Source organism: Anabrus simplex, chromosome 2 (genome assembly GCF_040414725.1).
Source record: "Anabrus simplex isolate iqAnaSimp1 chromosome 2, ASM4041472v1, whole genome shotgun sequence".
Lineage (NCBI taxonomy): Eukaryota > Metazoa > Arthropoda > Insecta > Orthoptera > Tettigoniidae > Anabrus > Anabrus simplex.
In genome coordinates this window covers 315,307,550-315,329,849 of record NC_090266.1, presented here as the reverse complement: position 1 = coordinate 315,329,849, position 22,300 = coordinate 315,307,550, and the positions used below count along the sequence as shown (strand labels likewise).

General features: G+C 42.1%; 1 protein-coding gene across 2 annotated transcripts in view; it reads left to right on the top strand.

Moving 5' to 3' along the window:
* The first annotated feature begins 3,009 nt into the window (after positions 1–3,009).
* LOC136862798 (facilitated trehalose transporter Tret1-2 homolog) overlaps positions 3,010–22,300 on the top strand; it is a 742,518-nt gene continuing 723,227 nt past the window's right edge. For both annotated transcript variants that reach the window (XM_067139054.2, XM_067139053.2), the window contains exon 1: positions 3,010–3,067. The gene's annotated coding sequence lies outside the window, so the exon portion shown is untranslated. The remainder of the gene's footprint in view (positions 3,068–22,300) is intronic.

The window sequence follows — 22,300 nt, the reverse complement described above, 5'->3', positions numbered from 1 at the left end:
GTGAGGGGATGTGAAATAAGCAAGTTAGTTACCCTTAACGTTGGATTACAGTGCAAGTGAATACGTGACAGTTCAGCAATATTCGGGATAAATTTAACCATGCCTGAATGTAGTACGTGTTACGAAGTGATCCAATTATAACCATAGTGTTTTCCCCTTTTGCATATTGGAGCGAGTGATCGCTGGTCTGGGAAGAGGATACGCGAGTCACTCACCTACCCAACATCTCATTGTGTTGGATACATCCAGGATTATTATGCGTGGAGAAGTCTACAAGATGGAGTTCATCCCGGAAACGAACCAAGGACCTTACGACATCAAAGGCAGCAAGATGATGGCTTAAGCTGTTATGAGTGTGCTGCCTCGGACGAGAATGATCACCCTAAGATAAGTGCATTTTCAAGTTTACTATGTTTGAAAGTCATTTTCCCTCCTGTAAATAGTTAGAATTAGCATGTCAAGTAGATTAAAAATGTGAATGATGATCGCGGGCTGTTCGAAGGGATTAAAATTTTTAGCTTGTGTAGTAGGAAGTTTGTACTGGCAATGATGACTAGCGGTTTATTTAAACCCCTTGGAAAGTAATGCATGTTAGTTATAAGATTCCTGTAATGATTTGTTTTGTCTTCAAGAAGTGTTATGATGGATGGAAGTGGTATCCATCTAGGTAACCCAGATCTTATGATAAGATGAGATGCTCTGCCTCTTCAAAAGAAAACGAGGATGACTTGTATGTCATGTATAAGACGGAGCATATGAGGAGTTCAAATGATGTTTTTTAGATGCGAGTATAAATTTATAGATCGTGAGTTTAATATGTAAATTTGTTTTATAGAGTGGCATAAATTAATATCCCTTATGTAATTATATGCGAGTGTTCGTGGTATTGAGTTGGAAGTGATGGTCGGTGAATATCTATCAATTGATAATCAAGGCGATATAAGTATGTGCCAGAGATAATTTATGCAAAGCGTGAAGAAGTATACCACGCCAGTTATATTGAGATTAGGTTGAATAAAACCATGTGTGCTTGAAGAAGCCGAGTCGGCCCGAATTTATATCGAGGCGGTTTATTAAAGAGAGATACCTTCCCCCGACTGTATGAAAGGGAGGCGTGCGGAAGTACCGTTACACTAGAGAAAGTGACAGATGCATACAAAGGCTAAGCAAGCTGTGGGCACGTTAAAAGCCTTGACTGTGGAGTCTTCAATGGCCATTTACTTTCTAACAATATCCGACGGACATTTACGCATAGAGTAGCTAATTGTCACCGCGACTGAATTAATATAGTAGGAACAATAGACTTCCTCCCAATTTATTTTGTTCATTCCATCCGATCTAGAAATTTAAAACATGCATCTTGCAGTGAGAAGACTACGAGTTCGACCCCTATCCAGGGCAACGTGTATCATTGTCATTATTTTTGGTAACGGAAGGACCATTCCTTCCATATAATCTTGTATATATGATAAAGGGTCATATTAATATGTTTGGTGGTAGTTGAGTGTATTATTACAAGTAAAATGTCGTGTTATTGTTCACGGGTCATCCATAAGCCCAGTATTATTATATGTTAATTGATCAAATGGTATTTTATTTTAATCCCGGCGAAACATGCCTATGCGATTTGTTATATTTTTGTAAATAATAATGAAGTTAGTTATTAGGGCTGAAGATGACTTTCAGATATCTTGGAATGTGCTTGTCATAATTAACATACTGTCTTAATCCTTGATTGCGTAATAATATGATCACAAGAAATTATAATATTTCAAAACTCCAGCTTATGTATAGAAAGCTGGGATGATATCAAAGGGGTGATCATTATAGTGCCGATTATTATGTATAATTAATTAATTGATTAATTAATTAATTAATTAATGACTAACAATGTTGTGAATAATAGAGGTAGTAACAAGTGAAAGGCCTCTAAATATCGGGATTATCGGTGTGGAATATTAATTCCACAAGACAATTAAATAATAATTTCAATAATATGAATCCCGCTTTTTTTTCTTCTTTTTTTTAATTTTGTGATAAAATATTATATGGCACATTTCGTTTTAATTATGGATGTTCTTTCTCAGTTGATAATAAATCAGATATTCATAAAACTTTAAAACATCATTCTTCTGATTTGTAGTGACGTTGTATTCCTCTTCTGTACTGAGATCCCTACTTATAAATAATTTAGTAATGCCTTTTAGTCCGAACGTACCATTGACCTGAATGCTCTAATATTATAGCCGTGGTTATTATGAAGTAGGGATGATGATGAGAATTCGATTCTAGGGCCATTCGCCGAAGATCTCATCACGTATTTTCCCATTCGGCTGATGCCCTTACGAATTATTATTATTATTATTGTGCACTGAAGCCCCGGACCGGCACAATATGTTAGGCCCCTTTAAACAGCAACCATCATAATCATCATCATAATCATCATCATCATAATCATCATCATTATAACAGGGGTGACTGATTTATTGATTGCTTGAAAACGGCTAGCGAGCGGAGAAAGGAATCAATTCCATTTATTCATAATGATAATGGACAAAACAAGGAAGCCCCAAGGGATAATACTGTACTTTCATGGGTATACTGTGTGTTTTTCTCTCTTCCCTGAAAAAAGAGAAAATGACTTAGTCCCTTTCTACACCGACCAATCCAGTTAAAAACGTACTAGGTGATAATATCCGAGGGGAGCCCCGAGATTTCGATTGCTTAGGACTTCCACAGGGATTAATCCGTCATTGTCTGTGTGCAGAGCCCCAGTTACGACAAGAAATCTCGAATTCATTGGGCAAAGGCTGCTCCTTATACATAATGTTTTCAGCGTTTTTATTTCAAGAAATACGAGGCTAATTATGTGGTAAGCTATTAGAACAAGCGGTAGTGTAGTTACCTTGCAGGCGGTCAATGTTGTTGTCTCTGTGCCAAAGTTTAATTTTACTTTGTCAGGTGAAGTCATGACTACAGCCAACACCTCAGTGACCTTGTGAAACATCTGATTGTGATGTGGTAGGGAGAGAGGACGACTGCAGCCCTTGCTACCTCATTGACACAGGTACAGTAACAGCTTTAAAAAAAATTAGAATAACACTAACACCCTTTTTCATTTAACTTACACATAATTTCATCGTAATTATTGTGGGATATTAAATGTCTACTCGAAACAGGAAACGATTCTCAATTTTCCTATAACAGGTTTACGGACGATATTTCATGTACTACTACTTCTACTAATAATAAGAATAATAAAATAATAATAATAATAATAATAATAATAATCATAATATTACCGAGTGAGTTGTTCGTGTGGTTAGGGTCGTACAGCTGTGAGCTTGCAGTTGGGAGATAGAGGAATCGAACCTTACTGTAGGCAGCCCTGGAGGTGGTTTTAAGTGGTTTTCCACATTCACACCAGGCAGATGATGGAGCTGTAACTAAATTACTGAATTGAGGCGATGGCTGCTTTATTACCCATTCCTAGCCCTTTCCTCTCCCATCGTCGCCATAAGACCTATCTGTGTCGGTGCGAGGTAAAGCAAATTGTAATAATAATAATAATAATAATAATAATAATAATAATAATAATACATACATACATACATACATACATACATACATACATACATACATACATACATACATACATTATCATTCTAGACTGTTATGCCTTTCAGCGTTCAGCCTGCAAGCCTCCGTGAATTTAAGAAACGTCGCCAAAATCGTCGATTTGCAACTAGTGTTGTGGCCTCATTTAGTTCTATACCTCTTATCATTAAATCGTTAGAAACTGAGTCTAACCATCGTCGCCTTGGTCTACCTCTACTTCTCTTATCCTCCATACCAGTGTCCATTATTCTCCTAGGTAACCTATCCTCCTCCATTCGTCTCACGTGACCCCACCACCGAAGACGGTTTATGCGTACAGCTTCATCCATCGAGTTCATTCCTAAAGTAGCCTTTATCTCCTCATTCCGAGTACCCTCCTGCCATTGTTCCCACATGTTTGTACCAGGAAACATTCTCCCTACTTTCATGTCTGTTACTTCTAACTTCTTCTTCTTCTTCTTCATAGTACCGTATCAGGTCCCCCTGACGTTGGCGATCACTGTGGCGAATGCAGAACGATCTCTAGCTAGGTGGAAAAGTCTTTCAACACTGTGAATTCCAGTCCATTCTTTGATGTTTCCAAGCCATGATGTTCGCCTCCTCCCGACACCTCTTCGACCCTGTATTTTGCCTTGTACAATCCGCTGTAAGATGAGGTAACGGTCATTTCTAAGGATGTGGCCAAGGTAAGAGATCTTCCGGAGTTTTATTGTTTGAACGAGTTCCCGACTTGCTCTTGCCCTTCTGAGTACTTCTTGGTTCGTTAGTCGTGCAACCCACGAAATCCTGAGCATCCTACGGTGGATCCACATTTCAAAGGCTTCCAAGCGTTTCACTGATGTGTTCTTGAGAGTCCATGTTTCCACACCATATAGCAAGGCTGACCATATATAGCACTTGACCATCCTCTGTATAAGTTTTAAATTTAAGTAGCCATTGCAAAAGAAAGATTTCATTTTTGTAAATATTTTTCGTGCTATTGCTATCCTCTGTTTCACTTCTTTCTCGGGATCAAGTTGTTCAGTGACAATGAATAAGATATCCTGAGTCCACCCAGCTTTCGCTCCCGTAAAGCAGAGTTAGTCTGAAAACAGACCTATCTGAAGATAGTTTCGTCTGGGAGCTGACTTTCTTCTTACAGAATACTGTTGATCTCAACTGCGAACTCAATGCATTAGCTTTACGACACCTTGATTCAATCTCACTTACCATCCTGAGAGAACACACAACCTACATATTTGAAATTATTGACCTGTTCTAGCTTTGTACCACCAATCTGACATTCAATTCTGTTGAATTTCTTACCTACTGACATCAATTTAGTCTTCGAAAGGCTAATTTTCATACCATACTCATTACACCTATTTTCATGTTCCATGATATTAGACTGCAGGATTTCGGCACAATTTGCCATTAAGGCCAAGTCGTCAGCATAGGCCAGACTGCTTACTACATTTCCGCCTAACTGAATCCCTCCCTGCCATTTTGTACCTTTCAGCAGATGATTCATGTAAACTACGAACAGCAAAGGTGAAAGATTACAGCCTTGTCTAATCCCTGTAAGTACCCTGAACCAAGAACTCATTCTACCATCAATTCTGACTGTAGCCCAATTGTCAACATAAATGCCTTTGATTGATTTTAATAATCTACCTTTAATTCCATAGCCACCCAATATAGCGAACATCTTTTACCTCGGTACCCTGTCATATGCTTTCTCTAGATCTACGAAACATAAACACAACTGCCTATTCCTCTCGTAGCATTTTTCATTTACCTGGCGCATACTGAAAATCTGATCCTGACAGCCTTTCTGTGGTCTGAAACCACACTGGTTTTCATCCAACTTCCTCTCAACGACTGATCGCACCCTCCCTTCCAAGATGCCAGTGAATACTTTGCCTGGTAGACTAATCAATGAGATACCTCGATAGTTGTTGCAATCCTTCCTATTCCCTTGCTTATAGATAGGTGCAATTACTGCTTTTTGTCCAATCTGAAGGTACCATACCAACACTCCATGCTAATCTTATTACTTTATGAAGCCATTCCATCCCTGCCTTCCCACTATACTTCACCATTTCAGATCAAATTTCATCTATTCCTGCTGCTTTATGACAATGGAGTTTATTTACCATCCTTTCCGCTTCATCAAGCGTAATTTCACAATAATCATTTTCCTCCTCCCCACGAGCTTGGCTGTTGGCAACACCACCATGATGATTTTCTTTTCCATTGAGATGATGTTCGAAATATTCCCTCCACCTCTCCAGTGATTCCCTGGGATCTATTATGAGTTCACCTGAATTACTCAAAACACAGTTCATTTCCTTTTTCCCTCCCTTCCTAAAATTCTTTATTACAGTCCATAAGGTTTCCCTGCAGCTTGACCTAGCCTTTCCACGTTATTACCAAAATCTTCCCAAGATTTCTTTTTGGATTCAACAACTATTTGTTTCGCTCTGTTTCTTTCATCTACGGACAACTCCCTGTCTGCCTCGGCCCTTGTTTGGAGCCATTTCTGATAAGCCTTCTTTTTACGTTTACAAGCTGCTCTCACTTCATCATTCCACCAGAATGTTCGCCTGTTTCCATCTTTACACACAGTTGTTCTTAGGCATTCCCTTGCTGTTTCTACTACAGCATCCCTGTATGCCACCCATTCACTTTCTACATCCTGAACCTGCTTACTGTCTACTGTTCGAAACTTCTCACTGATCATATCCATGTACTTCTGTCTAAATTCCTCGTCCTGGAGATTTTCTACTCTTATTCGTTTGCAGACAGATTTCACTTTCTCTACCCTAGGCTTAGATATACTTAGTTCACTACAGGTCAGATAGTGGTCTGTATCATCGAAAAATCCCCGGAAAACTCGTACATTCCTAACAGATTTCCTGGATTCAAAGTCTGTTAAGATATAGTCTATTATGGATCTGGTACCCCCAGCCTCCCATGTGTAGCGGTGAATAGCCTTATGCATGAAGAATGTATTCGTAACAGCTAAACCCATACTAGCACAGAAGTCCAGCAAACGCTTCCCATTCCCATTAGCTTCCATATCTTCCAAACCTTTATAAACCACCCTTTCGTATCCTTCAGTTATATTCCCAACTCTTGCATTGAAATCGCCCATTAGCACTGTTCTATCCTTGCTGTTGACCCTGACCACGATGTCACTCAATGCTTCATAAAACTTGTCAACTTCATCTTCATCTGCATCTTCACATGGTGAATACACGGAGACAATTCTAGTCCTGATTTCTCCTACTGACAAATCAACCCACATCATTCGCTCATGTACGTGCCTAATAGCAACTATATTGCGTGCAATGGTATTCCTGATAAAGAGCTCTACCCCACACTCTGCCCTTCCCTTTCTAACACCCGTCAAGCACACTTTATAATCTCCTATCTCTTCCTCGTTATCTCCCCTTACCCGAATATCACTTACTCCTGGCACATCCAGATGAATCCTCTTTGCTGACTCAGCCAGTTCTACTTTCTTTCTTCCATAGGCCCCATTAATATTGATAGCTCCCCATCGAATTCCATTTCGTTCGCCAAGTTGTTTCCAAGGAGTCCCTCGCCTGGAACTATGACCACTTTGATGATTGTATCCGGCGAAATATACTGTTTCCATTGAGAGTGGTGAAATATCCATCACTTGTCATGTCCAATGTGTCTCACACTGTCCTAAGATCCTCACTCCATACAGTATTATTTCTTTCTCGCAGTTGATAATTTGCCTGTCTTTTGGGGACCTCTCATATTCCAGGTTCCACATAACATATCTCTGCGAAGTGAATATCAGTGATTCGAGGCGCCACTCGATCCTGTCTTTCCCCACCTTCGAGATCCGATTAGGGGTCTTGAACTCCAAAATTATATTATGTATTATATTCTAACTTTTAGAAATGAGCAAAATAATAATAATAATAATAATAATAATAATAATAATAATAATAATAATAATAATAATAATAATAATAATAATACCCTTTTTTTGCAATTTGCTTTACGTCGCATCGACACAGATAGGTCTCATGGCGACGATGGGATAGGAAAGGCCTAGGAAATGGAAGGAAGCGGCCGTGGCCTTATTTAAGGTACAACCCCGGGATTTGCCTGGTGTGAAAATGGGAAACCACGGAAATCCATCTTCAGGGCTGCCGACAGTGGGGCTCGAACCCACTATCTCCCGATTACTGGATACTGGCCGCACTTAAGCGACTGCAGCTATCGAGCTCGGTAATAATAATAATAATAATAATAATAATAATAATAATAATAATAATAATAATAATAATAATGTAGGTTTCTGTGTCCCTCCTAATATGTACTACGCTACTTCTAAAATGAAAGCAGACGCCTTTTTTTACCGGACTGTAACGTGGGGAACAGACACTGCGTAGTATATTTCAGTGACATTTCCTCAACTGAGAGGACCACTTCCCCACTTAAGAGGGCTTATCCGCCCAAAGCCGTTGGCCCTCTTAGGTAGTCGGGTTATTTACCGCCTCCCAACACTCGGCGTACGACATGCACAAAGTGTGTATATGAAAAACTGGTCTTTATCACGCCCCTATTCCTACCATTATATTATGTTTAATAAGAAGACCTGATAACAAAATTTACCTAGCACTTGCCCATTTTTTATGTATGAGTGATCTGAAGATCTAAATGAGACATTTACCGCCGAAGGTTCTTTTTCGCGTGTGCTGTGAAGTGAATGAAATGAGTAGCATGTTCTTTTGTATTGAGATATTTCATCTATTGCATATTTTTTAGGTATAGTGTTATTTTATAGATTGCATATTGTTTTTCTGGCTGCATGGCTACTTGCCGAATGCCAAATAAAAATATAAAAACAAACCATTCGGCTTTGAGTTGCTGGCTGTACGGTCTACTCAGTTCTCCAGTAGGAATCCCTGGCGAGACAGGCAAGGGCTCTACTCTGCCCAGATATGTTCAGATGAAGAGGAGGAAAACTGACAATATCTTGCACTTATATGATACGGTATCTTCATATACAGGATGGATGGTAACTGATGCACCAAATGCTCGGTTCACCCGGAAGAACGTGGGTTCTATTCCCCGTTAGGAAGTCGAAAAATTAAAGAAACGAGATTTCCACTTCCGGAGATGCACATCTTAGGCTATCACAAGACGCTTGTGTGGTCGGAGAACAATCCCCTTGCTGTAAGACGTTCCCACCACCAGGTTCGGTTTTTGCATTAATGTCGCACTACTTAGAGTTTTATTTGACTTTTACAGCTATGATCACAAGTCACGGGATCTCCATTTTTATGTTGACTCCGACCTATAGCACGTGACATCTCCTTTTGTAAATCCCACATGTACTGGCCGGTGAGAAGCGAGCAGCGATGCCACTGGAACTGTTTCTGTTACACCCCTTTTAATATCGTTTTTCCTGTGAGATAGGGATTGTAGGAGATTTGACAAGAGTTTTACGGCCGGATGCAATTTTTGACAGCAACCGTTAGAGGCGATATGCTGCGCATTAATATGGTGGTGCTCAGTGTTGTATCTTGTTGTGTGCTACGTACAAGTGTTCAAGACGACAGAAACACACATTTCCCGAGTCACGGGAATGTACTTGTTAACGTAATAATCCCTGCCCCGAACGGGAATCAAACCTGGTCCTCAAGGACGGAAGGCTATGCAGCTGGACAGTAGTATTCTCATTATGGTATTATTTATTACCGAGCAGCATGGCGCAGTTGTAAGCGGCACGCTATTCCGGGAAGTTTGCTGCAATCGGATGGTGTGCGGTTTAAATCCCACTGTCGCACTGGAAGATAGTGTTCTGTGGTTTCCCATTTTCAAGTGAAAATGAAAACCTACAACCTGTTTTCCAGTCATTGACCGGGTCAGGGATGGAATGAATGAAGCAGATATAGACTATTAGTACGATGGGGTCGCCACTCCCAAAGTGATTTATTAATGACTGATAAATGCTATGAAATGAGAATGGAGAATGTTGCTGGAATGAAAGATGACAGGGAAAACCGGAGTACCCGGAGAAAAACCTGTCCCGCCTTCGCTTTGTCCAGCACAAATCTCACATGGAGTGGCCGGGATTTGAACCACGGTATCCAGCGGTGAGAGGCCGACGCGCTGCCGTCTGAGCCACGGAGGCTCCCATTTTCAAGTACAGGGTTCAAATAAGGAGCAGGGATCGTCATCATTGGAATAGGCTAAGTAATGCTTAATGTCATATTGTTGAATACTTACCGAATGTTCTTTACGTTTTTTAAGTTTTTTTGCTAGTTGTTTTACGTCGCACCGACACAGATAGGTCTTACGGTGACGATGGGACAGGAAAGGGCTAGGAGTGGGAAGGAAGCGGCCGTGGCCTTAATTAAGGTACAGCCCCAGCATTTGCCTGGTGTGAAAATGGGAAACCACGGAAAACCATTTTCAGGGCTGCCGACAGTGGGGTTCGAACCTACTATCTCCCGAATACTGGATACTAGCCGCACTTAAGCGACTGCAGCTATCGAGCTCGGTTTGTTAAGTTTAAAGCGTTATGTTACATCCTGTACTGTCACTAAACTCGGTCAGTGCACTAGTGCCAGTATATGCATGTTTTTATTGTTCCTGTTGATAGCGGATGCTCGACCTTGAAGGTACACCACTTGCGTTAGTACCCCGGCAGCCGCTGGGTTGAAATTGTAAATCTCAAAAACCGACCTTCCTCGAGAACGGCGCTAGCTACAGACCTGAAACTTGCTGCATTGTTATCCTCTCCCCAAGATCTATCACGTCTGTTCATCTGGTGCACCAGTTACCTTCCACCCTGTATTTTAAAGACTTTTAGGAAATTTCAAAACTTTCTTAAGGAATATTTTGCATATTTTGATGTTTCGAAAAGGAAAGGTGTGTTTCTTGGTGTTCGTTTATTTTCCAAAAAGTCATGTCATGTTGCTTCTCTTGTTTCTGTTAACACGAAAATTAAATTAGGTTTTCATTCCAGGTATGGGCTATCTCTCTCCCCGTGAAAGGACCTGTAAGTAACTTCATATCCAAGAAATTCCGCACCTTGACCTCCGTCGTTAATTTGAGCCCCTCACTCCTTAGTCACAGGAGTGCCTTTAATTATGCTTTTTTTCTTACTCTTCTTGGCATTTTCCCAGTTACCTGGGGTCGGGACTTTGTGTGGGTTTAGCCCAGTTTTAGGGCTTTGCTTATTTCTGTCGTGGTTTGTAGCGTTGTGTATTATATTACATGAAGATGTGTGTGAAGATGAACACAAACTCGTAGCACCGGGCTATAGGATTTATTTTGTTTTACGTCACACCGATGTCGTCAAAAGAGCGACGAACTGTCCATACAGAAGATACATTCGTCCAGTAGTCCTCTCTTTTAAGTGTTAGCAAAACAATAACTCTCCTTCTACGGCCTCTCCATTAATATAAAGGATGAAATGTAGCAAAATGGCAAAAATTGTAATATTAGTCGATTCGTCAAGTTGAATTGCGAAAGATCTGTAAGGAACTCTTCCCTCAAGAGTTCATTTTCGACATAGTTTGTCATCCCATAAATTCGGCGTGTTGTCGGACAATGGTACCACATTAACATCCTTTGCGAAAGATTCTCCATGTATGCATTGTACTACATCATTTCCGCATGGTCCACCGAAACTTGTGAGGTTTTGCAGCTTGATAACGCGATAAGACGCTTCGAGAACATTCTCACTGACGCTGTGTACTAGAGATACAAAAGAAGATAAATCGTTTTCCCGTTCGGTAGCTTTTGGAGTAAGAGAAGTCAGCAGACTTGTTTATGTAAGTGGAGTGTTTAGTTTCTAAATGGCGTTTGAGTAGAGAATGTTTCAGACTACTTTTAGCAAGGAGAGATGGCGTGGGAGGACATCAGTAGACGATTAAGTTTGAGTGGTGTCTTTAAAAGTAGGAAAGATCACAATATGAAGATAAAGTTGGAATTCAAGAGGACAAATTGGGGCAAATATTCGTTTATAGGAAGGGGAGTTAGGGATTGGAGTAACTTACCAAGGGAAATGTTCAATAATTTTCCAATTTCTTTGCGATCATTTAAGAAAAGGCTAGGAAAACAATAGACAGGGAATCTGCTACCTGGGCGACTGCCCTAAATGCAGATCAGTAGTGATTGATTGATTGATTGATTGATTGATTGATTGATTGATTGATTGATTGATTGATTGATTGATTGATTGATTGATTGATTGATTGATTGATTGATTGATTGATTGATTGATACCATATGTCGGCAGTCGTTGTCAGCGGTACAGGAAAATCCAGATCTAACATAAGTATCATCGTTCTTTCTTCTCATTACACGCGGCTGAACTTTGTCGGATTGACACATATCCCTAGAAGTTGAATCACCTTATGAGCTTGACGCAGCACTCGCTCCCGATTTCTGTTTCTATTTCACACTTTTCTTTTCCAACTATTTATCCATTTTAGATGTGAACTGAATCAATTCTGATACCAGTATGACCGAGCAAGTAGGCCCTGCGGTTAGGAACTTGCGGCTGTGAGCTTGCATTCGGGAGATAGTGGGTTCGAACCCTACTGTCGGCAGCCCTGAAGATGACTTGCCATGGTTTCCCACTTTCACACCACGCAAATGCTGGGGCTGAACCTTAATCAAGTCCACGACCACTTCCTTTCCACTCCTAGCCCTTTCCTATCCAATCGTCGCCATAAGACCTATCTGTGTCGGTGTGACGTAAAGCCAGTTGTAAATAAAGAAAAGATACCGATATGCAACTGTATTTACCAGCCAGGCCAAGTAGAGCTAATGTCTAGCTCGAAAAATTACCTCCTTTCTTGGAACTGTAAACATTCAACCAAGCAAAGCAAAGTCATCTCCGTACAGGCCATGAAGGCTCTGGGAGGCGTGGAAGGTAAAGGCTTCCACTACTCGTAACCTCGGTGCTTGATGGGGGAGAGTTGTTAGCTCTACGCCCGGCCGGCTTTGCCCCCAGGAATCAATCTGTTACTCATTTTTGGTGTAGGCTGAGTGAACCTCAGGGCCATATGCACCTTCGGAAGTGGAATTCTCGTTTCTTTAATTTTTCGACTTCCTGGCGGGGAATCGAACCCACGTCCTTCCGCGTGAACCGAGTATGCCTTTACCGCCTCGGCCAACAGCCTCTAAATATTCAACTTCTCCCTGTTTTACGACAGAGTATATAGGAATATATCGGTACCCGACATTGCCAAATGTGTAGAGATACTGTGTCTTTTCGTCTGTTCACACTGTCCTTTTATTATTTTATTTTTATTTATTTAATTGACCTTTGTTGTAATAACATTTGGTCATCCTCCATGTACAAGGAACACTCACAGCAAACATACAAAACGATAAAGTGTCAGCGCAAAGTACATATAAGAAATGAAGACGAAAATCGTCCAGTCTTCAATTACATAACACTACACTGAATCTCTCTTCCGGGAGGAGAGGGGGAGAACACACAAAACACTGGCAACAATGCGATGAGCACAAAGTCAAATTCTTATATCCGCGGTTCTCAAAACGTCCATCACAGCATTGAGAACTGAATTGTTTTCATCTGGCAACACCAATGCAGCGTTGGACGGGAACGGCACTTGTAGATAACATAGTTCAGATGGAAAGCGGCTTCGAGAAGCATCATAAAGGCTATACTTAAACAAAATGTGGTTGTGCCTTAAAGGGAAAGTGTACAAGGCCAAACCCCGTACAACGAATGATCTCAAGAAAGCAATTCGTCGCGAAATTTTGGCGATACCGGAATATAAGGTACAGCGAGCGCGCTGAAGCAGGCTCGAGTAGTGCATGAGAAACAATGGACTTCATTGTTGTTCTAAGACATTTCTTCCTGGTCATTATTAAATGGTAGCATTGTTCCTTTTCACAACATAAATTTAAGTACCTACATATTCTATTTTCAATTTCCAAAACCATCATATCGTTTTGCCGGAATCTGTATTATAATATATGGTTAGGGGCCGATGACCTTCGATGTTAGGCCCCTTAAAACAACAAGCATCATCATCATCATAATATATGGTAATATCCATTTTTCAAGGGCCGATGACCTAGATGTTAGGCCCCTCTAAACAACAAGCAAGCACCATTTTTCGACTGTGATGAAGATAAAGCTGGAATTCAAGAGGACGAGAAGTAATGGATTACGAAGGGAAATGTTCGATAAATATCCAAGTTCCTTGACAATGTTTACGAAAAAGCTAGGAACCGCCCGGACATCACATTCTCTGTACACCCACTGGCACCAGCCACACAGTGGGAACCTCCAGCGCCTATCTCACCACCAGAGACCGAACCCACCCCACGTCGCATTGCGGTTCATACGCTGCCACCTCAGATCACCAGTACAAACCTACCGGTTAGCACTCACATTGTCTCCGCCTCTGTCGACTCAGCATTTCTACAGTTTCAACCTGTTCATCGTCCCATCATATCTGTTCGGTCGCTCCAACCCAGTCTCTACTGTTTGTCAAATCCTCTCCTAAATTTCATTCTTTACAAAAATTCTTCTCCACCAGCCCGCCTGATGGCCATGATCGATAAGGCGCTGAAGTCTAAACGGTCTGACACCGACGTTAGCCGGTTCGAGTCCCGTTGGTCGAATGTTGGCCGGCAGGGTAGGGGAGGTGGTGGTATACAATTTCTAATCACTAGATTGCGTGCCAAAAGCCTGGATTAAATTCCAAACCTCTCCGCAGTGCTCATATGGAATGAGGGCATATGACGCTGTTGATGGCGATTCGTCCGTCGGATGGAGACGTTAAGCCTTGAGCAGACCCCTTGGTGCTATTCGACAGGAGTAGGCTATGTGCCGGCAACGGGTTTCACCCTCTCCCTACTATTATATATCACGTCATTCATTTCATCTCATTAACTCCTCTGATGAGGCTGACGTCAGGAAGGGCATCCGGTCATAAAAACCCGCCACGACAGATTCACCTCAACCACAAGCCGTTAGACGAGCGATGTCTGCAATATAATAACCACAGCACCGCGCAAACCCACTCAGACTGCCCTAGCCTTCCTCCCTACAATTAGGTTAATTCCCAATATTATTCTATGACAGCAACATTGGGCGTGGTCAACTATTGGATGGGTGACCACCCACCCGATGCTGCTCCCCCTTTTCGTTGGCCTCTATTAACTAGAGAACCAACGCCACCCCCCAACCCCCGCCCTATCAGGGCACCCTCCCCAGGCCATATTCTGGTCAGCTCGATCCCTCACAAAACTCCACACCCCACACTACCGTTATGTTAATTACCATCCCACTAAGAAATAGCACTCAAGGCCTTTAACTGGTCGACGGGCTAAAAGCATCATTGGTCCCTCGGGACCACTGATGAAGTGGCTTCAACGCCGAGCCGACAATTCAAACTGTGGTGACTGCAGTCAGTCACTTCCCACACTGCACTGTCCTAAAACGAAGTCCCCACCTCAATGCCACACTTGTGGCCAGGCACATGCCACTATTATTCTGTGAGTTCGCGCGTATCGTGATGCAATCGAACCTGTCAAGAAAGATGTGCTATGCCTTTTCCTCACTGTATGAATGTAGAGTGATCACACTGCACTCATGTAATGGCTGTTGACGTAGGCTGACGTCATTGTGACGTAGAATCTGGTGACAGAGCTCTTCACGCGGAGCACATTATTTTTCCGCTCTAGCACATATCTGGCGACGTGAAGTGTGAATAGAAGCAGTTTCTTTTAGCAATATGGAAGAAATGTTAATTGAATTGATGCGGGTGCATGAGAATCTTTATGACATAGGTTCGATCAAATATAGAAATCAACAAATGTGGCACGAGGCATGGTACAAAATAGGAATTTAATATAGGCATTCAGTCGTTGAAAACAGTCCACAGTTGTACTTATTATTATTATTATTATTATTATTATTATTATTATTATTATTATTATTATTAATAATAATAATAATAATAATAATAATAAATGGCGTATGGCTTTTAGTGCCGGGAGTGTCCGAGGACAAGTTCGGCTCGCCAGGTGCAGGTATTTTGATTTAACTCCCGTAGGCGACCTGCGCGTCGTGATGAGGATGAAATGATCATGAAGACGACACATACACCCAGCCCCCGTGCCAGCGAAATTAACCAATGATGGTTAAATTACCCGACCCTGCCGGGAATCGAACCCGGGACCCCTGTGACCAAAGGCCAGCCCGCTAATCATTTAGCCACGGAGACGGACATACTGTAATAATAATAATAATAATAATAATAATAATAATAATAATAATAATAATAAATTAAACACTACGCAAATTACAAATACAAATTATCCTGTTGAATTAGAGATCGGTGAAAACATATTTATTGTATGATTCATTCACTACCGCACAGTTCTTTTCTTCCTTGGTCAGTTTGTTCTTCCACGACGGACTGTTGGTATTTACCATGGCTCAGAGCCTTCAAGCGAGTTGAAGTAATTTCTGAAATGTTCTCATATCTGAAGAGCCTGTGTAGGATTACTCCGAATCATTTGCAAATGCAGAGGGTACTTCGCCCAAGAATTTCATCCTTGATGAGATTATGTAAGTAGTTGAATTCATCTTTGTTCAGCCTGAAGTACATCTGAAATCTTTCTGGATGCCCATATAGCCCCCTTACTAACTTGTGGTATTCACCGCAAATTACTTTCATGTACCCACAGTTGTTTGCGACAGACAGTACTCATGGCAACAGAAACATCAGAGGAAATTAAGAGATCATCAGAATCCGCTGAACTGGATGTATTATCGTAGCTTGCTAGTTGGCCGTGCGGTTAGTAGCACACTGCTGTGAGCTCGCATCCGGGAGATAGTGGGTCGGCAGCCCTGAAAATGGTTTTCCGTGGTTTCCCATTTTCGCACCAGGAAAATGCTGGGGCTGTACCTTAATTAAGGCCACGGCCACTCCCTTTCCATTCCTAGGCCTTCCCTGTCCCATCGACGCCATAAGACCTATCTGTGTCGGTGCGACGTAAAGCAACTAGCAAAAAAAAAAAAAACCGGAACTGATCGCTCCACTCCGCACCCGCCACCCATCTGACTATGTCTACTAACCCACCACCCAAGAGACAACATCAGAACTTACACTCCTATTATGTATGAGCCTCTTTTCCTACCATCGTCCCCTTTTCATAACTCATCTCCAGTCCGGCTCCATGGCTAAATGGTTAGCGTGCTGGCCTTTGGTCACAGGGGTCCCAAGTTCCTCATCACAACGCGCAGGTCGTCTACGGGCGTCAAATCAAAAGACCTGCATCTGGCGAGCCGAACTTGTCCTTGGACACTCCCGGGACTAAAAACCATACGCCATTTCATTTTTTCAGATCATCTTCAAGCCACAGCCAAACAGGCAATAAACCAACATTTCACACCACCCACGCTGGACTCATTACGCATTAGTGTTGGCTATTGACTGTATGATTCGAAGCAGTTCGACTCATTCAAGTGTCGGAGTGAATCGAATCACAGGAAGAGCGAGCTCACGGCACACTATTCAGCTGACTTGCAGCAGGCAGTGCTGAGTGGCGCTGTCGCGGAGCAGTGTGACACAAAACACATCCGGTTCATCATCGGTACACTGGACACTGGCGGGGAACCGAATTCCGTTGCAGCGAGACATACAGAGGCATGGCACACTAAGGAATCGTACGCTATAACGGAATCCCGCACTCAGCTCATTTGGAAATAATACCTACTTGCCTTCATGGTTCTCTTCTTACAGGGAGGTTCAAATAATAGTTGGATTTATTTGCAGTGTTAAAAATGTAGTCAAAACATAATTCCAAAGTAGCTAGCAAGTAGGTAGGCTATTATGTTATGAATCTTAGTATTATAACTCAGTTGGCATTCGACAATAAATTCAATTCAGCTCTCTAGCCTGTGCTGTGACTATGAGTAGTGCTCATGACAACTCAAAATTATATGTTTTATATTGGGAAGAACCGCTCAGTATTCTCTCAGTTCGTATGTCGCATCATTTCGTAAGATTTTAATAATGGAATCACCGAGATCACTGTACGTGAAGAGTGAGTAAGTGAGCCGTCTGACGCAATAACTTAACTAAATATATGTTGAATCAGAAAACCGTGAATACAGTGAAATATCCAAGTTCTTTGAAGTCATTTAAGAAAAGATTAAGCAAATAGTTGATAGATAATTTGTCACCTGGGCGACGGCAGTAAATGATGATTGTGTATACAGATATTTTTCCATCTAATTCCATATACACTACTTATTTAATAGAGTTGTCATTGTGGGCGAAAGGCTTGTAACATCAAAACTTAAGGCGAAGAGGTGGCTCCAGTAGAAACCTGAACAGGACAGCAGTTCATGGCATTGAATGCTGTACACACCACACATATAACACTAACGGTGACTCTAATGTACCGTGAATCGGATCAGTGTTTCGAATCAGTAACGTGAACGGAACCAAATGAATCGATTAAGCAATATGAATAGAATATCCCATCACTATTACACATTTCCAATTCCACTACCTTGAAACCTTAGTCTAAATTGTGATAGTACATATATCACACCCTTGCACTGTATTCAGAAGTGAGAAATATTATTATTATTATTATTATTATTATTATTATTATTATTATTATTATTATTATTATTATTATTATTTCATTTGCATACTTATTCTTAATATTTCAAGCTGGAACGTCTCCATATGTGATATGAGTAATTTGTTTTGTACAAGATGATGGGAAGACAGTGCTATTTACAACTCGGAAAGTTGTCTGAGTCATAGGGGCAGGCCAGATTTCCATGACGCGACCTGGTTGTTATGGTATTGGGAGCCGGGAGAGGTTCGGTGCGTGGTCTTGGTTTCGCAAGAAGATCTTCCACTCATGATTGGATGGCCAGGATCAATCTCGACGTATCATAAGAGAGTAAGGGGAAGCTGACGTCTATATAGGCATGTGAGAAAACGGCAAAGAGACTTGACTGAAAACCTTAGTAGTAAGAGGAAATGTAACTTTTGTGGAACGTGGTCTTATTATGTTTGTCGAACGTGGTTGACCTAAAAACTGTGGAGTGCTTAGGCACTTGTTGTTGTGTCACTTGTGGCGGCCTGGTGTCTTATATGTTGATGAAAGCTATGGGGTACTGCGTCTCAGACTTTCCATAATTTATGCTCTGGAACACCAAGTGTGTGTTGCTCGAGTGAATGTATCTTTAAACCAAGTGTTAGAGTCAGTGAACACAGTATTATAAAAGTAAAGTGTCTGTGTAATGTAACAAGTGCCAATGATGAGAATATGCAAGCTGTGTTGATACACAGAGACAGTGAAGTGTATTTATCCACATACAGTATGATTCAGCAGCCCCTTCCAATATCTTTTGCTGCAGCCCAACTAACGTGCACATGCTTGAAGGGGTACTATTCCCCTGCAGGCGTACTGTATGGTACTAATGTTCAGTGAGCACATTTTGCACACGATTCTGAACCCTAGCGAAATGTTACATCATCCGTTTGCAAAACATTACCCCTTGAAGTCATGCATGTAGCAACATCCTTTTACCATGCAACTATGTTAATGCGTCGTGCTCCGTGACGGGGTATATCGAAGAGGGGAATCAATGCATAAAAGTAAGCAACAGTGCAGTAATTAATGTCTTAAACACAGAACCGGATGGCGTATGTACTCTACCCTCGTCGTACTACCAGCGAGTTTCCAGGAATGTAACGTAGCGGATTTGGTTAGGCGTTCGCGTAGCAATCGAGGAAATGTGTAAACGGAGGTGCGAATTCTGCATCATTCAAATATGTTTGCATCGGTATGATGTTTGATTATATAAACACAAGCCCAAGTTTGCCACATTCCAACAGTAGAATGACGCTGTTATTCAGCTTGTGCCCTGCACATACTCTGCTCGTTAGGACCTGAATGTATTATAATCTCTGCTGTTATTCGCCATGTTTCCACAGAGGAATGTGTTGACATGCTCCTCATTTATGGGGAGGCAAGACAAAACGCGTGCGAGGCACTACGTCTGTACCAGGAACGGCATTCATACAGGCGACACCCAGCTGCTACGACATTCCGCCGTGTTCAAAGACGCTTAAGGGCAAGAGAAGTGATTTCCAACCAGCCACCAGTCTGCGATAGGCCCGTTACATCGGGTGAAACAGAAGAGGCCGTTCTGAGCTCGAAATAATCCACACATCAGTACAAGGGCGACTGCACGACAGGTGAACACCAGCCAACCGTCCCTTTGGTGAATATTGCATGAACATCAATATGACCCATATCATTTGATGCCTTTAATGATCTTTCTAGACATTACAGCACAAACCACCTTAAACCAAACCCCTCAAAGACACAAGTGTGTGTTTTTCATCTGGGAAACAGGGAAGCTACTCGCAAGTTAAAGATAGTTCAGCCGGGGGCCGAACTGGAACACTGCGAGTCTCCAAAATATCTAGGAGTGACACTTGATAGATCTCTTACTTTCGAGAAGCACTGCATAAACTACAAATCGAAAGTCTCCACCAGGAACAATCCTTTATGGAAACTGGCCGCATCACAGTGGGGTAGCTAACCTGAAACCATCCGAACTTCTGCAATGGCATTATGCTATTCTGCGGCAGAGTATGCGTGTCCTGTTTGGTATAATTCAACATATGCCAAACAGGTGGATATAGCTCTCAACGACACTTGCAGAATTATAACAGGTTGCTTGAAATCCACTCCAGCCAAATGGCTCTAATACATTGCAGGAATAGTTCAGTTCGAAGAGAAATAGCTGCGAGCAAGGAAAGAAAGACAGTGGAACATTAAAGGACCCATCCTCTATATGGGCATAAACCGCATCTGCAGCGATTAAAGTCAAGGAAGAGTTATGCAGTACTTCGAAGGAACTTAGAACCACTACTGAAAAAGCCAGGTTGCAATTATGGAGGGCTACATCCTAAATTCCCCTTGGCTGGATAAGATTTTCTGAAACTCTTCCTCCTGGCCACGACGAAGAATGGATGATCTGGAGGTTCCTGAATAGACTGAGATCTGGAGTTGGCAGATTCAAGGTTAATTTGGCAAAGATGGGGATACATAGATCAAGAAAAAATCCAGTGTGACTGCGGAGAAGACCAGACCGTTCAACATATGCTCCAATGTCGACTATGTCCAGCCTCCTGCACAGAATATGAACCATATCAAGCGTAAAAAAACGCATTGGAAGTGGCCACGTTTTGGGCAAATACAATAAGGTAGTTATAACTGTGTACCATATGTATGTGTCTAATAGGAGAATAAAATAATAGTACCCATACCAGCTTGAGATACACCAAGAGCTCCATGGGCAGGATTGTGAAGCTCGAATGGAGTTCTGACGATGGCTATTAGGCAGGCTGGACAATGATGCATCATTCGTATCACATATATTGATCTCGGACGAATAGCACTTCCACAATAATGGGAACGTCAATCGTCACAACATGCACGATTGGAGTCCGGACAATCCTCACTGGGTGCGACAGGCGGCGGTCCATCGGGGAGTGAATGATTGGTGTGGCATCTTGGGGGATCGCCGGATTGGACCTTATTTCTTTGAGGACCATTGGACGGGCCCACGCTACCTGCAGTTTCTGCATCATGAACTCCCACTGCTGCTGGAGGATGTGACGTTGCACTACCGTTTAACGATGTGGTTGCAAGTGGATGGAGCTCCACCACATTCAACTTTTCTCGTTCGTAACCATCTGAACGAGGAACTGCCAGGAAAATGGATAGGACGAGGAGACCCTGGTTCTTGACCCGCCAGATCACCAGATTTAACGCCGTTTGACTTCTTCTTGTGGGAACATTTGAAGAACGTCGTTTACATTCAAGCGCCGGAAAACGTCGACAAGCTCCGGCAACTCATCACGGACGCCTGCCGAGCAATTACACCTGGAATGCTTCAGCGTGTAAGACAATCCATTGGACACCGGGCCCGAATGTGCATACACCAAAACGGGCATCACTTCGAGCATTTGCTGCGATAAAACATTGCCAGGGCAGTTGTGTTCCTATTATTCCCGGTCTGTATGTGTCCGGCCTGCTATTTAATCGCCCCATCTTAGGGCCACAAACACATTCATTCACACACAATTTGCATGAAAGCGGGTATTGAACTTACATTGCATGCGGTACGTATTAAACAAATATTTCAAAAATTTGTAATCTTCGCCCCGGACTCGAACCTCCCACTCTACATGCTAGCCCGCTCCTCCACGCCTTTACCAACTACATTACAGTTGACTAGGGCACACTAGACACCTTATAGCAAGTATTATGTTTACTGCGTTCACTATTTCAATTTAATGTTTCGCCGGCATGTGAGGTTAATATGATCTAGAGGGCACACGCATGACTTACAGTGTTTAATAAAAGTATAACATTACGGCGTCCTATCATGGTGAGGCCTTAAATACCAAGATATCCGGTTGTGTTGTCTGAGCATACCGGCAGGGCAGATGTTTTCAGGACGGAATGAATATTGTAGGTTGCATAAAACTACATTGGAAGGGGCGGCTGAATCACGCTGTATATATGAGGCGTATAGTTTCAAACATGGCCAAGTCCGTTGAGCTGTTTTTTTCAGGAGAAGCAAAAATCTCGTTTAGGGTAT